Genomic DNA, 14,022 nt, shown 5'->3' on the forward strand with positions numbered 1-14,022 from the left:
TCACGACTGTATCTTCAAAGGCCACAACATCCCATCCTGGACCAGTTACAACAGAATCATGCATTCCAGTTAGAATAGATTTTATCACCGAATGTACAGAGCAAGTCAGGGTCGGGGGGTTGTGGAATTTTCCCTAAAACTCCACAACTTTTGGTAAAATCTCAATTCAGCCAGAGCTGGCAACTCTGCAAGCATGGCGAAGCGGGATACAGCCCTCTGCTCTCACGCTCTAGCTTAGAAACAAGTAGAGTTTAAAATTTGCATTGAAAACGGTTGAAAAACCAGATTCGTTTTTAAGTTCGTAGAGTAAACATGTGACAATTTTATACTTTGTACAATTCTAATATTTGGTAATAATATAGTGAATCAGTGATTTCATTCCGTTTCAATAATTACAGTCCACTTACTAACACATAGTGTATGAAGTGATCTTTCTCTCCCCATATTTATGAATAGTTAATATCTGATACAATTAATATCCGGCATTATGCAGTTTCACTCTTCATATCAAGTTGACTGGACGGGATTACCTACATTACTATCGGTAGGTGTTTCTTAACTCATCAACACGCAGTTGCGATGGATAAAAAGAGCCACAAATAATGCTGTACGTGTTGAAAGAGCCAGACGTATAGCTACGCGTGCATATGTCTACATATGAACTATAGTATGTTACTTTTAGTGCCGTTTGTAGGTATAGATCGCACGAGGTAAGTTAGTTGTGTTCACATTAAAATCACATTCACTTCTTCCGACAGTACAAACATCCAATAAAATATTTCACACGCAAGTACCGCTCAGCCTTGTATGGTTTCTACTGCCGAGAATGCAACGTTTTCTTTCAAAGGTAAGTAAGTAAGATTTGAAGGAAGAGATATTGTTCAAATGTATTTTCAAATTATTTAGTCGTTTAGGAACGTGTATTCATAAGATACAACTTGCAAATTTGATGTATATAATTCAATTACTTGCAAATTCATTTTGAGAATCAAATTGATCATAAGTCCCATTATTAGTTTTATGTTGCTAACGATTGTTGTTGAGATGTATTCATAGAGTGTGAAGAGACCTTCCTCTCTCTATATTAATGAATAGGTAATATCTGATACAATTAATATCCGGCATTATGAAGTCTTACTCTTTATATCAAGTTGACCGAACGGAATTACCTACATTACTGTCAGTGGTAAATAAATAACATCAGATTATGTGTACGTGAGTTTTAGTGCTGTTTGTAAGTAAAGATCGTACGAGGTAAGTTAGTTAAACTCACCTTAAAAACACATTCACTTCTACCAACAGTATAAACATCCAATAAAATATTTCAAACGCAGGCACTGCTCAGGCTTGTAGGTGTTCTGCTGAGGAGAATGCAACGTTTTCTTTCAAAGGTAAGTAGAGCATATGTCTACAAATGAACTAGATTAAGTATACGTTACTATTAGTGCCGTTTGTAGGTACAGATCGTACGGGGCAAGTTAGTAAAGCTACCTTAAAACCACATCCACTTCTACCAACAGTACAAACATCCATTAAAATATTTCACACGCAAGCACCGTTCAGCCTTACAGGGGTCCCGCTGAGGACAATGCAGTGCCTCATATAATGCTGTGCCTGTTGAATGAGCGAGACATATAGGTACGCGTGCATATGTCTACGAATAAAGCAATAATTGTACGTGAGTTCTAGTGCCGTTTTGTTGTATAAAGCGAACGATGTAAGTTAGTTAAGTTCACCTTAAAACCACATTCAGTATTGCTAACAGTACAAACAAAATTGATTTATTTGGATAGTGTATTCATGAGCCACAATTTCTGCAAATTCGATATATATGATTTATCTATGTCATCCCAAATAACTTGCAAATTCATTTCATAAATCGAATTGCTCATTTATAAGTCCTAATATATATTTCCTGGTTGTTCACAATTCGTGTTCAGATGTTTTCATAGTGTGTAAAGTGACTTTTCTCTTCCCATATTAATGAATAGGTGAAATCTGATACAATTAATATCCGGTATTATGTTCACGTATCACGTTGACAGAGCAGGATTACCTACATTACTGTCGGTAGGTATTTCTTAACTGATTAACACGAAAATACGATGTATGATGAGTGCCACAAATAATGTTTTTCAAGTGGAATGAGCGAGACTTATAGGCAAGCCTGCATATGTCTAAAAATATACTAGATTGAGTATACGTTACTATTAGTGTGGTTTGTAGGTATAGATCGTACGAGGTAAGTTAGCTAAGCTACCTTAAAGACACATCCACTTCTACCAACAGTTCAAACATCCAATAAAATATTTCACACAGGCAATGCTCAGCCTTGTAGGGGTTCTGCTGAGGAGAATGCAACGTTTTCTTTCAAAGGTAAGTGTAGCGAAGATCTGAAGGGAGAGATATTGTTCAAATGTATTTTCAAGTTATTTATTTATTTTGGAAAGTGTATTCTTGAGCTACAATTTCTGCATATTCGATGACTATGAAATATCTATGTCATCGCAAATAACTTGCAAATTCATTTCATAAGTCGAATTGCTCATTTATAAGTCCCAATATATATTTCTTGGTTGCTCGCAATTCGTGTTCAGATGTTTTCATAGTGTGTAAAGTGACCTTTCTCTCCCCATATTAATGAATAGGTGATATCTGATACAATTAATATCCGGCATTATGCAGCCTCACTCTTCGTATCAAGTTGACTGGACGGGATTACCTACATTACTATCGGTAGGTGTTTCTTAACTCATCAACACGCAGTTGCGATGGATAAAAAGAGCCACAAATAATGTTACTGCTCAGCCTTGTAGGGATTCTGCTGAGGACAATGCAGTGCCTCATATAATGCTGTGCGTGTTGAATGAGCGAGACATATAGGTACGCGTGTATATGTATACAAATACATCAGATTAAGTGTACGGGAGTTTTAGTGCCGTTATTTGGTATATAGTGCACGAGGTGAGTTAGATAAGCTGACCTTGAAACTACATCTACGTTTGGGAAAAATACAAACATCCAATAAAATATCCAGCACGCGAGTACCGCTCAGCCTTGCAGGGGTCATGCTGTGGAGAATGCAGCGGTTTTTTTTCAACGGTAAGTGTAGGGTCTGAAGGGTGAGATATTGGTGCATTTTCTATTGATTTTTTTAGTTTTGGAAAATGTATTCAAAAGCTACAACTCCTGCAAATTTGATTTTGATTGGTCGAGAGAAGCGACTTCCCAATTGATTCAGCTATATGAACAACATATATGCTTATACATCACAACTTCAGCAGATTACCACTATAGAAACAAAATAGCTTTTCCAAACATTGTCACGTAAATGAATGTAAAAAATTTTAGCTGAAAAGCTAAAAATAAGAAGTGAGACGTCAGGAGGAACCACTAATAATATTTACTTGCCGAAGTTGTGGTTTTATGAAGACCTTCTATTTATTGAACAAGGAACATCCAAAGATAAATCAAACCTAAACATTAATAGTGATGCATGTTAAGTCCTTGAATATGATGAACCTTACATAATTATAATAAGGAGCTTTCCATTCAATGTAATTGTAGAATAAGTCACTGCGTAAATTTTTATTTTTAAAAAATACTTCGTGAAAACCAAAACCTTCACTGGCGCAGTCAGTAGGATTTTCCGGAAAATTACATGAAATTCGCGAGTAGTTTGTACGTTTCTACAATTGGAAAAATTCGAACTTTTGTGGTGTTAAACTCGGATTCGAAGGCATATCGAGTGAAGTGTTGAGTACTACAAAATAGTGAAAGTGTTTTCAAGAAGGCAAAACGAAAAAGCAGTTATATTATAAAGAAGAAGTGAGGTCACAAATAGCCAAAATGCTGTAGCAAGGCATAATACAATCACCGTTTTCGAGCCCTGTTTGGATAGTACCTAAAGCTTTTAACCCTGTTACTGGCAATTGCTCTTGGAGAATGGTAATAGATTATAGGAAGTTAAATGACCAAACAGTGGACGATAAGTACCCAATACCTCTCATAACAGACAAATTTTCCTTTAATTCAAAATTTCATAACGGCTTAAAATCAAATACCAAAATTGAAATTTCATCACATATATAGAAATGGGATTTTTATATCTGGCCCCTGAGATATTGAGCTTCAAACTTTTAAAAAATAGAAAAATTTTGATTTTCAAAAATTTTATAAAAAATTAATGAGACTACATATTCTGTCATATGTAAGTATTTAACTATATCTTATGTCTTATAGTATAGAATTCATTAGCTATGGTATTTGATTCCTTCAGTCTAAAACTAGGCCTTAAAAAAGGTACTTTGTACATTTTTTTTTTCAAAATAAAATGACATTATTAGCCAAAAACACAAGAAGCTTTGTTTAATGTTAATGTTTCGAAATGTAAATACGTGAGGGTGTCGTCTCATGAACATGTGAACGTGGCACTTTTACAATGGTTAGGTTACAACGTAATTGAGGAATATTGATAAATGGGCCTATGCTTTAACAAAAGTCCCATTTTGGATTAATTTTCTATTTAAAAACACGCAATATTCTCGACATTGCAACAAAAATGTGTTTTTTAGAAAGCACCAAGTATATTACATCATGAGAGTATTTTCTATAGCAATTCTTTGTTTCCAAAGAACTCACTATTGGCATTGGCAATAAACAAAATTTGTTAATTTCAGTTCAAGATTTGGCAATTTTCTTAGAAATCGCAGTAACAGCGGATATCTTTTTTTTCGATACAGACACGTCACGAGAGAGAGAAAGAGAGAGAGAGAGAGAGAGAGAGAGAGAGTACAGTTCGTCACATGCTGTCTGGCTCTGTTTTCGACTGCCAGTTACTCTTATTGCATTCAGTGGTTACATTTGTTTTTCGTGTGCGTGGAGACATGCTTTCAATAAAATTTAAAGTGCTTACTGTTGAAGAAAGTGTCTTTGATTAGAACAATAGAAAAGGTGAGAAGTAGACTGATGTTATTCGACGTAGGGCTTTCCCGATCCACTGTGGCTACGATTTAGAAAGTTGGAAAAAAGTGTCTTAACGTTGGGATTAAAAAGGGGAACATAAAAAAGATGATGTATATCGAGCTGTTCAACAGTGGTTTCAACAGCAGCGTATGTTCTCCCAATTTCTGGACTACTTATCAAAGCAAAAACTGTTTTATGCAACGGAGCTGGCCTTGCTGACTTCTTAAAGTGGCTTAAGGAACTGGAGGCAGCGTCATAACATAAACTAGGGGAAGTCATTGGAGAGGATCGTCATGTTGATAGAAACCTTACAGATGGCTGGTTGGATACTGTCGCCTGATATGAGAACTCGATATTAAGAAGAAGAAATTTTCAATACTAACTGCGTTGTTTTACATAATGACATCAAACAAACTTTGAAGTTCATGTCAGAAAAGTGTATTGGAGAAAAATTATCAAAGGAAAGAATTACTGTCTTAGTAACAGATAATATTTCTGTGAAAAGAAAACTTTGATACGCAAATCTAAGAATCCGTGTTGCTTCAAAAGCATTAAGCATTTGCCCGTGACTTACAAAGCTAACAAGAGCGCTTGGATGACTTTTTGATTAATGAATAAGAAAATGGCATTCTGAGCTTAACGAAAAAAATTTTGCTTCTTGCAGATAACTGCCATGTACATCCTGCAATAGCCGACCTTAAAAACAGCCAATACCATCTCCAAACAATGTACCAAAGTGCCATAAAAAGCCTTAATTTCACCACCTTAAAAACAGATGGAAATTCTAAATCCACTTAGAAGCAGTACAAATGATCAGCAGAGCATGGGAGGTTAAAAAAAGACTATAAGGCATTCGTTTAAGCATGTAAGTTGGGTGGAAGATCAAGAGGTAAAAAAGATGCGATGATGACTTGCCTTTAGCCGTTTGGGCCCGACAGTTAGTTTCCCAATCTTTATGAACCTGAAAAGCTGCAGGATTGTGAAACCGTTGATGAATCAGTTGCTACCACAGCTATAGTTTCAGATGAAATCTTCAATGCTGTTTGTGTAAATGAAGATATTGACGACGAGAAATTTGATCCAAATTCGGAACTAGTCCCAACTCTACAACAGGCCTTGGATGTAGCTTAAATCCTCGACAACTTCTTCACCCACCACGAAGATGACCCAGAGAATGTTTACCGATTGCAAAATAAATTAAGGTCATTGCTATGGAAATCGAATAAATGACAAACTACGTTGAAAGACTTCAATTAATCAATATGGAACAACATAAATAATTACTATACTAAAGAATATATACTGTATGTTATTATTCTCCCGTGTCTTATTAAAAATCAGCATTACTGAGATGTAATGTATTTTTAAAATCGGTTTCGTAATTGCTCTCTAAAACGATGAAATAATCAGGTCCCTTCAAAATCGTTATGAAAAGAGTCTATAATTTTCTACTTTATCAATCAATAAATTACAATAAGCCACCGGGATGTGAAGACAATTTTATACTTAGCAGTCGGACACTCTTAGGAAGATATCGAGTAACCTTGATTAAATAACTTATCCATACCACATCATTGGACTATACTCATGCACCACAATAAATGTAGAACGGTTTCGTACATAGTTTTTAAATATTATATAACTTTTGTATTTTTTTCGTTTTCTCAAGAGAATGGGAATTGAGTCTGATCAAATCGTCAAAAATAAAAACCATAAAAATTGTGCTCAAAGCCAAAAAGACAAAAATTAAGATTCCTTGATTTAATAGAAGAGGAAGATATTTGTTTCCTGACAAATATAAGAAAAGTTGTCCAAGCTCATCTAATCTAAAGGCAAAACCATGCCTGTGTATGCATTCAGATATAAATTTCTTTTGGAATCAAACATTAAGATACTGCATGTCGTGATAACGAAAAACATAAAAATAGAAAAAGATTTCTTAATGGGAACCTGGTGCCAAAACTGCAGATTCATTGAAGTTGCAGAGAATCATCTATTAACTTCTGAATTTTAAGTTAACGCATAGAGCAGCGATGATTCCTACGAGTGGAGGGTTTAGAAATCCTTTACTGAGTTACTTCTTGTTTCCGCACTATTTTGGTTCATTGGTGGGGTGGGATTTATTCGTAAAGTTTATAGTTTTTCGGATGCTATTTGTATTCTATTAACAAGATGGATGTACTAGAATTATGAGAAAGATATAAATGTGTTTAACACAGCCATAATTGAAAAGTTTTTGATTTAGCATATTAGTTACAGTTTGCGACAAATGTTGGTCAGATCTATCCTTAAAATTTCTTTTTCTGCTGCTTCTATTGTATACTATCAATTATATCAATTTTCCTCAGTTATATCTTCACCTAAGCTAAATATTGGAGAAAGGTACATAACTGACAACAAAATGGACAATAGTTCTTAATTACTTTTCAATTGTATAATTAAATAAGTAAAACATTATTGCAAAAAAATGGCCTCCTACAAATTTTCTTCAATTATCATTTGTGTATTGTGATTGACATACAAAGATGAACATTTCAGAACTGGAAAGATCTAGAAAAAACAAAACTGCATTTATTGAGAGAGAAATATTCTTTTTATTCAAATTAATATGCTCAGCTTAAGATTTATAACAAAAATGTTCCGAAATTTCTTATATATCATGAGACAAACACAACTAATTTTGTATTAGAAGAAAAATTTTCTCGTTATAAATTTATGTTTTCGTAATGATACGATGATAAATAATGAACGAATTTTAGTTAATCAAATAAATTTAACATTTGCACGTCTCAGATCCAAATGTTAATATTAGTGTGGCTATTTTTTTTATATATATTTCTGTTTTTATTTGTTTTGGTATTTCCTTTTTGGCTAGAAACTGTGACTTGATTGCATTGAATAATCTTCCAGATGCTCCAGTTCTTTCGTTTAAATCTTGTTCCAATCTTCTATCTTGTGTGGTGTCATGCCAAGGTATTTGAAGCTTTTGACCTGCTCTATATTTGATTCTTATAATTTTAACTTGTGTGTCTTCTCTTTTCGCCTTATTTTTATTTTATTTTTTGTTCGTTTTTTTTTATATTCAATGTCTGTAGACTATCATTGTATATTTTCATGTTTGAGTTCAAGGTTTTCTCATCTGCCATTATTGCCATGTCGTATGCAATCACCGATATTTTAATGTTTTCCATTTTCCAATATCCGTCTTTATACTATAATAAACATACACTCAATTCTAACTTTTATTTCACTTTTTCGATATTGGAGAATAACAGATATTATGTTGCAACATATATATTAAAATGTGTCCCGTAGTTCAGAGTCATTATTGTCGGGCATTAAGAGAATGTATGAGTTATATGAACAATTTGTAGCAGAAAAAGGTTTAAGTCTGTTAAATTTTTTGTACACAGTTCAATTACTGTTCCAATAAGCCAGTTACAGATTTATACGATCTTTATGTCGAAATAGATTTTAAAAAATCCAAGAAAAAATATTATGAGAGAAGAGAAAGGAAAGTGGAAGAACAATTTTGACTTAGAAAATTTTATACTTTACCCAATGGGAGTGTTGAATTTTTTTTTTTAAATCTAAACTTGTTCTACAATGTTTACAATATAACCGCACATCTTTTAATTGAGGGAAAAGTTTATTGTGCTGTTTAGTAAGACACTTTCTATTCTAATTCAATTCTAAGGCAGTGTGTTGACTTTTATAAAAACAATTTGGTTCACGTGAGACTTGCCTAATAGGGAAAATTACATTATGGTAGGTATTTGCTGATGTATTTGTAAAATAAGTACAAGGTATAGGTATGTAGTATTTTGATAATGTAATTAGAATTTTCTATGGGTATATATCAAAATTTAATGTTTTTAATGTCATTATATGTACACTCACTTTTGACGTAGCAAATGAAAAATAAAAATGAACTACCACATTATGAAACAGACAAAATTTCAGGTTAGAAGTACCAGCTATGTGTCGAATGCGACAATGTTTTTAAACTCCATTTTTGAAATTGAATTTATTAAAAGTAAAAGCAAGTAATATAGGCTTCAATAAAATCGCTATCATTCTGATATTGAGGCTTGGAAACGACTTTTTTTATTATGTTATAGGAAGAAACGCAAATTAATCAATTTATTAGGTTCCTTTAGGATTTATACTTACTTCACTATTAATTATCAAAACTCGAATAAATACGTCGCTCCACTCATTTTGATTGTAGCTGCTCGGTCGATAAGTTACCTCATATCAACTAAAGAATTGGTTCAATGTAGAATCTACTATTATTACAACTCTGCTTTTATGTTTGTTGAAATGTCAAAATATTCAATATAAATATAGCATTTTTCCTGTGCCAAAATGTACAGGGTCCTTCACGACGAGCTGAATCAATATGTATATGGGAAAGTACTGTGACCAGTGTTCTGAAAATTTGCTAACATAGGTTTTCTGAAATACTCGTTTCAGCTAAAATAATTTGGAGCGACCGACAGCTGCTCTTCAAAGTTTAAACACATTTTGCTCAAAATGTCATGTTTTAATCTGCACTGAGTTATTCTTTGTAACCAAACGACATATTTTTTTATTTATTTGTGCTTCTTATTTGATTTGTTGTATTCTACCGAAATTTACCAGAAATAAAAAATTTGAAAAAAAATTGCCATGGGAGAAAATTGAAATAAACGTTAATTTTACAGATTTTTCAATAGTCGCAATTTTTTATTCAAAGGTGGTAAATTACGATATAAGCTACCTTCTTCTTTAAAAATCTTTTTGATTTTTTTTTTGTTCATATTCACCAAATTCGAGTTTATCTCAGCGCAGTGGGAATATGCTAATGCTAAATTTTATTGTCTTATAGTTAAATAGTTTCTCTTTCATATTATATTAGAAAGCAAAACACAGAACCATGGAATGGGTACTCTATTTTTTGCAAATATCAATATAAATCATTATAAAAGCCATTAAAGGCAAGACAAATTTCTCAAACTTATGTATTTTCATACTATTATAAAGATAAAATGAACATTAGAACATCTTGTGTAAATTGTGAGTCTGTATTTTCCAATAATGTATGAATATGCATATAAATGCATATTCCCAAACTGATATAAACAATTATATGAAGTGGAAGAGGAAATGAAAGACTCAGTGGGTTAATTATATGTATCATGTTCTCCAATAAAAAGTGCAGTTTCACATGTTAATACTTTTCTTGCAAAACACCTTTAAAATAATTGATATACAATTAGAACTGATTACCTTGATGCTTTTGAACTGTGGATTTCAATAGTCATAAAATCGTTATTTGTGGTAAAATAACTAGCCATTGCAAGGGAATTTATTCGGGGCAAAATGTCTGATGAACCACGAACAAACTGCTCCATTTTATCAACAAATTAACTCTTTGTCATCAAAATAAATACACTATAGCCCAGCCATAATCAAAATGTGCTCGGCGAAGCCTCTCAATTGTTGCAATTTAGTCGAGTAAATTAGTAAATCATCAAGTCCAGATGATCCGTTTCGTTTGTATCCTGCCTAGACAGGCAGTTGCGAAAAGAAAATTCTAAAATTATTCCTCTATGAAGCAGTGAACATAAATTTCATTAAATCACGACCACTGCAATTCCGATTTTTCTCATTATTATGTGCAGATTATGGCAGCAAACATAAAACACTGCTGCTCCATACAGAAGTGCAATGGTTATCTCACGGTACAATTTTAACAAGGCTATTCAAACTTAGAGTGGGATTATAAACATTCTTAACAGATATTTCTTTTAATTTGAAAAACTGTTTTTATGCTAAAACTTGTTTGTTCCACTGTCTTGTATGGCGGATATCTTTCAAAAATTGAACGGATGGAATTTATCATAACCATGTAATGTTTCAAGATGATATATTTGAAGAATTGGTCTAGCATCCCAACAACACACTTGTGTGAAACAGGATTTTCAACCTATGCAGCTACTAAATCGAAATACTGCAATAGACTGGACGTCAAACCTGACATGAGACTTCAACTATCTCCCATCAAACCTGACATCAACCAATTGACAAAAAAACAAGAAACAGTTTCACACCTCTCATTAAACCCTTCAACCTTTTTTTACGTGATACCTATCCATATTATAATGATTGATAAAGAATGCACATAAAGACATATTTGTTTTATTTTAGGGTTCAATGAAGTATTTCTCTTGCCAAAAAGGTTCTGTCATTTGAAAACCTCTGCTTTCGCCAATAGCACTTCACCAAACAGGCCAGTAGTTCTCTTACATAATCAGAGCTAATGACTTAGTGCCTATTTGAAACTAATCTTGGACGGTAAAAAATATATCCACACTTCTACACTTTGTAAGTTTGTTCTAATCCTATCGACTTATAAACACCATTATTATAAAATTAAGTTGTATTTATTTTCGTTAAAAAAGAATATGCTTTTTCAGAATTTTTCAAGCCCATACCCTAGTATATGTTATTTACATTTAACATAAAACTTTCTAAGCACCCTGTGTCTGTACTTAGTGATTCGCCCTCATATTTTACACAAATACAGTCCACTTTTCGGTTGCCTAATAGTAGGCGATCTATGATTTCAATACAATCGAAGAATCTCTGTAGATACTCGTAAGATGGCAGGAGTGAAGAATCCTTCGTGAACGATCACACATGTGAAGAGACATTATTATGTTTTTCTTGCTTCTATACATAACCGTATTGCATACCTTATTGTTTATTACATATAATTCATGTCAATTTAAATAAAGTAATTTCTTTTCTAAAATGGCGAAGATGTTCCCAAAGAGGACACTTATCTGGAAAAATACTTTGTCGATATAATGAAATAATGCTTTTAAATGTTCTTGATTTCAAGTCTCTTCTGTTTTAAAATAAGTTTTTCTTTCAATAATTTTTGAGAGATTTATAAAAAATTGACATTTCAACTAACTTCAGTCTTTATTTTAAAATATTTACCAAAATAAAATATTTTATTTTGATAAAGACTGAAGTTGAGTCAAAACGTTAATTTTAAAATAGAAGAGACCTAAAATCAAGAACATCTAGAAGCATTATTATATCAAAAGGTCTAAGAAATAAGAAATTAAAGAAATTTATAATAAAATATGCCACTCACCACTTCCACTGTAGTAGCTAAAGAAATAATCACTTGTTGCCACATTTCTTACTACATAGAATAGACAATAATTATTAGAAAAGATTATGATTATGGGATGAGTAATATCTTCAAGTTACACTGATCCATCCAAAGAACAAGAACTCGCTTCCATCAAACTCCTTTTTTACTATTTTCATTTTAATGAAATAATATTTAAGTTGGGAAATTAGTTTCAAGCTACTAATACAACCTAAAAATAAGAAATATTTTATCACTTTTTCCACTAAGTCACACAAAATGTTTCTTTCCCTTTCCTGACTACATATTTTATATAAGAAAGGAAAAATGCATGATATTTTAAAAACCAGATGGTTTCATTTGTAAATCCATTCAATACATCTTTGAAGATATTGATGTCAAATCAGTAATGAAAACATAAAGAAAAAGAAATTGGAGCAGTATCATATTAAACTATAGCTTATATCACGTGCATTTTTCAATATTATTCAATAAATTATTAAAAAACATGTTTTTAAACTCAATCAATCAATTAAAGAATTGATATACATGCATATTTACATTATTTGTTCACATATTCAAAGTTATAGATAAATCTTTAAATCATTCAAACAATTTATAGGTAAATTTGTTAAAATCTTAGGTAATAAAAGCAATCTAAAAAACAAAAAGTGAATATGATTTCTTACTTACCATTTAATAATGCATCTAATTCTATTAAAATCTAACACCACTCATATTAAAACGTAAGTGGGAAACAAACAAAAACGCCGGCTCGAAGACTTTAGTCTGTACTTGTCAAGTCAAAAAGTGATACGCATGCGTCAGTATTTCTTGTTCTGCACGTGGTTCGTGGTAGATATCTTGAACATGTTCTGTCATCAGATTCATGCACAGTTTGAAATTGTAGGCTCGTGGTGCTAATAAAATATGTTCGTGGAGCACATATTTCTAATTACGAACGTTCTCTGAATACGTCCTATGTATCTTCGGACATCGGTAAGGATTTTTAATCGGGCGCGTGTACATTCATCCTTTTTGTGATATTTACCACGAAATAACCTCTAAACTATTTGGTTTTCTACGTAATTGTATTAAAAAAACGTGATAGCTGGCTTTGTACATAAACCTACGGCCAGTTAATTATATGCATTTTATCTTCCTATCTAGTTTTGTATACAAATTAGAAATTTTAGATGTTCATCAATCGTTCGTGGAGGAATGTATGTCAGAGAATATTCTGAACCAAGCATGGGCATTTGACACGCTCCGAAAGTATTTAGAATACATTCGGAATGTGTCCAATTTATCAACCGCGAAGGAAGCTATAATTTTAACTAGAGCGCAATTTTAAATTGCATCAAATATAAGAGCGTCAAGGTTCAAAACTCTTAAAAACAATTGAACATTAACCATTAGAAATACATAGAAAAATATGATTTTTTATAATAGACCGGAAGGAATATTTCTATGAGTGAAGTGAAAGATTCTGTTAATGGTTCAATCAGACGGTGCGGAATGAACGTGCGTCACGACTATTGCAAAACGAAGGAAGCCAATCGACACTTTGTAGCAGAACATGTGCGTCATGAAAGTGTCAAACGTCACATCGTTCAGCTGATATTTTGTTGTTCGGTATATTACCTAGAATAATAATAATATAATGTATGAAAGTAGAAATTGTAGTCAGAGCTGATCTAGAAATAAATCCTCAATCTCACTTAGAAGTATATATTAAGTATCATATGAATAACCCATGAAATTAAGTTTTTAGATGACTTTAATATGTTTATGAGTTAATAAATGCAATTACTTGAAAATTAATCTTAATTATTTTTCTCTTCTCTAACTTCATGTTCTCTCTCATTTTGTTGTTTTCCAAATAATATTTGAATTTATGTTTTTTA

General features: G+C 32.4%; 1 long non-coding RNA gene across 1 annotated transcript; it reads right to left on the reverse strand.

Annotated features, from left to right (window-relative positions):
• Nucleotides 1–9,467: 9,467 nt before the first annotated feature.
• On the reverse strand, nt 9,468–12,910 carry LOC130901109 (uncharacterized). The gene is made up of 3 exons (XR_009060245.1): nt 12,809–12,910; nt 12,116–12,347; nt 9,468–11,795 (listed from the first exon to the last, which is right to left on the reverse strand). It is a non-coding gene; the product is annotated as an uncharacterized LOC130901109 (long non-coding RNA).
• Nucleotides 12,911–14,022: the final 1,112 nt, after the last annotated feature.

This window comes from Diorhabda carinulata, chromosome X (genome assembly GCF_026250575.1).
Source record: "Diorhabda carinulata isolate Delta chromosome X, icDioCari1.1, whole genome shotgun sequence".
Classification (NCBI taxonomy): domain Eukaryota; kingdom Metazoa; phylum Arthropoda; class Insecta; order Coleoptera; family Chrysomelidae; genus Diorhabda; species Diorhabda carinulata.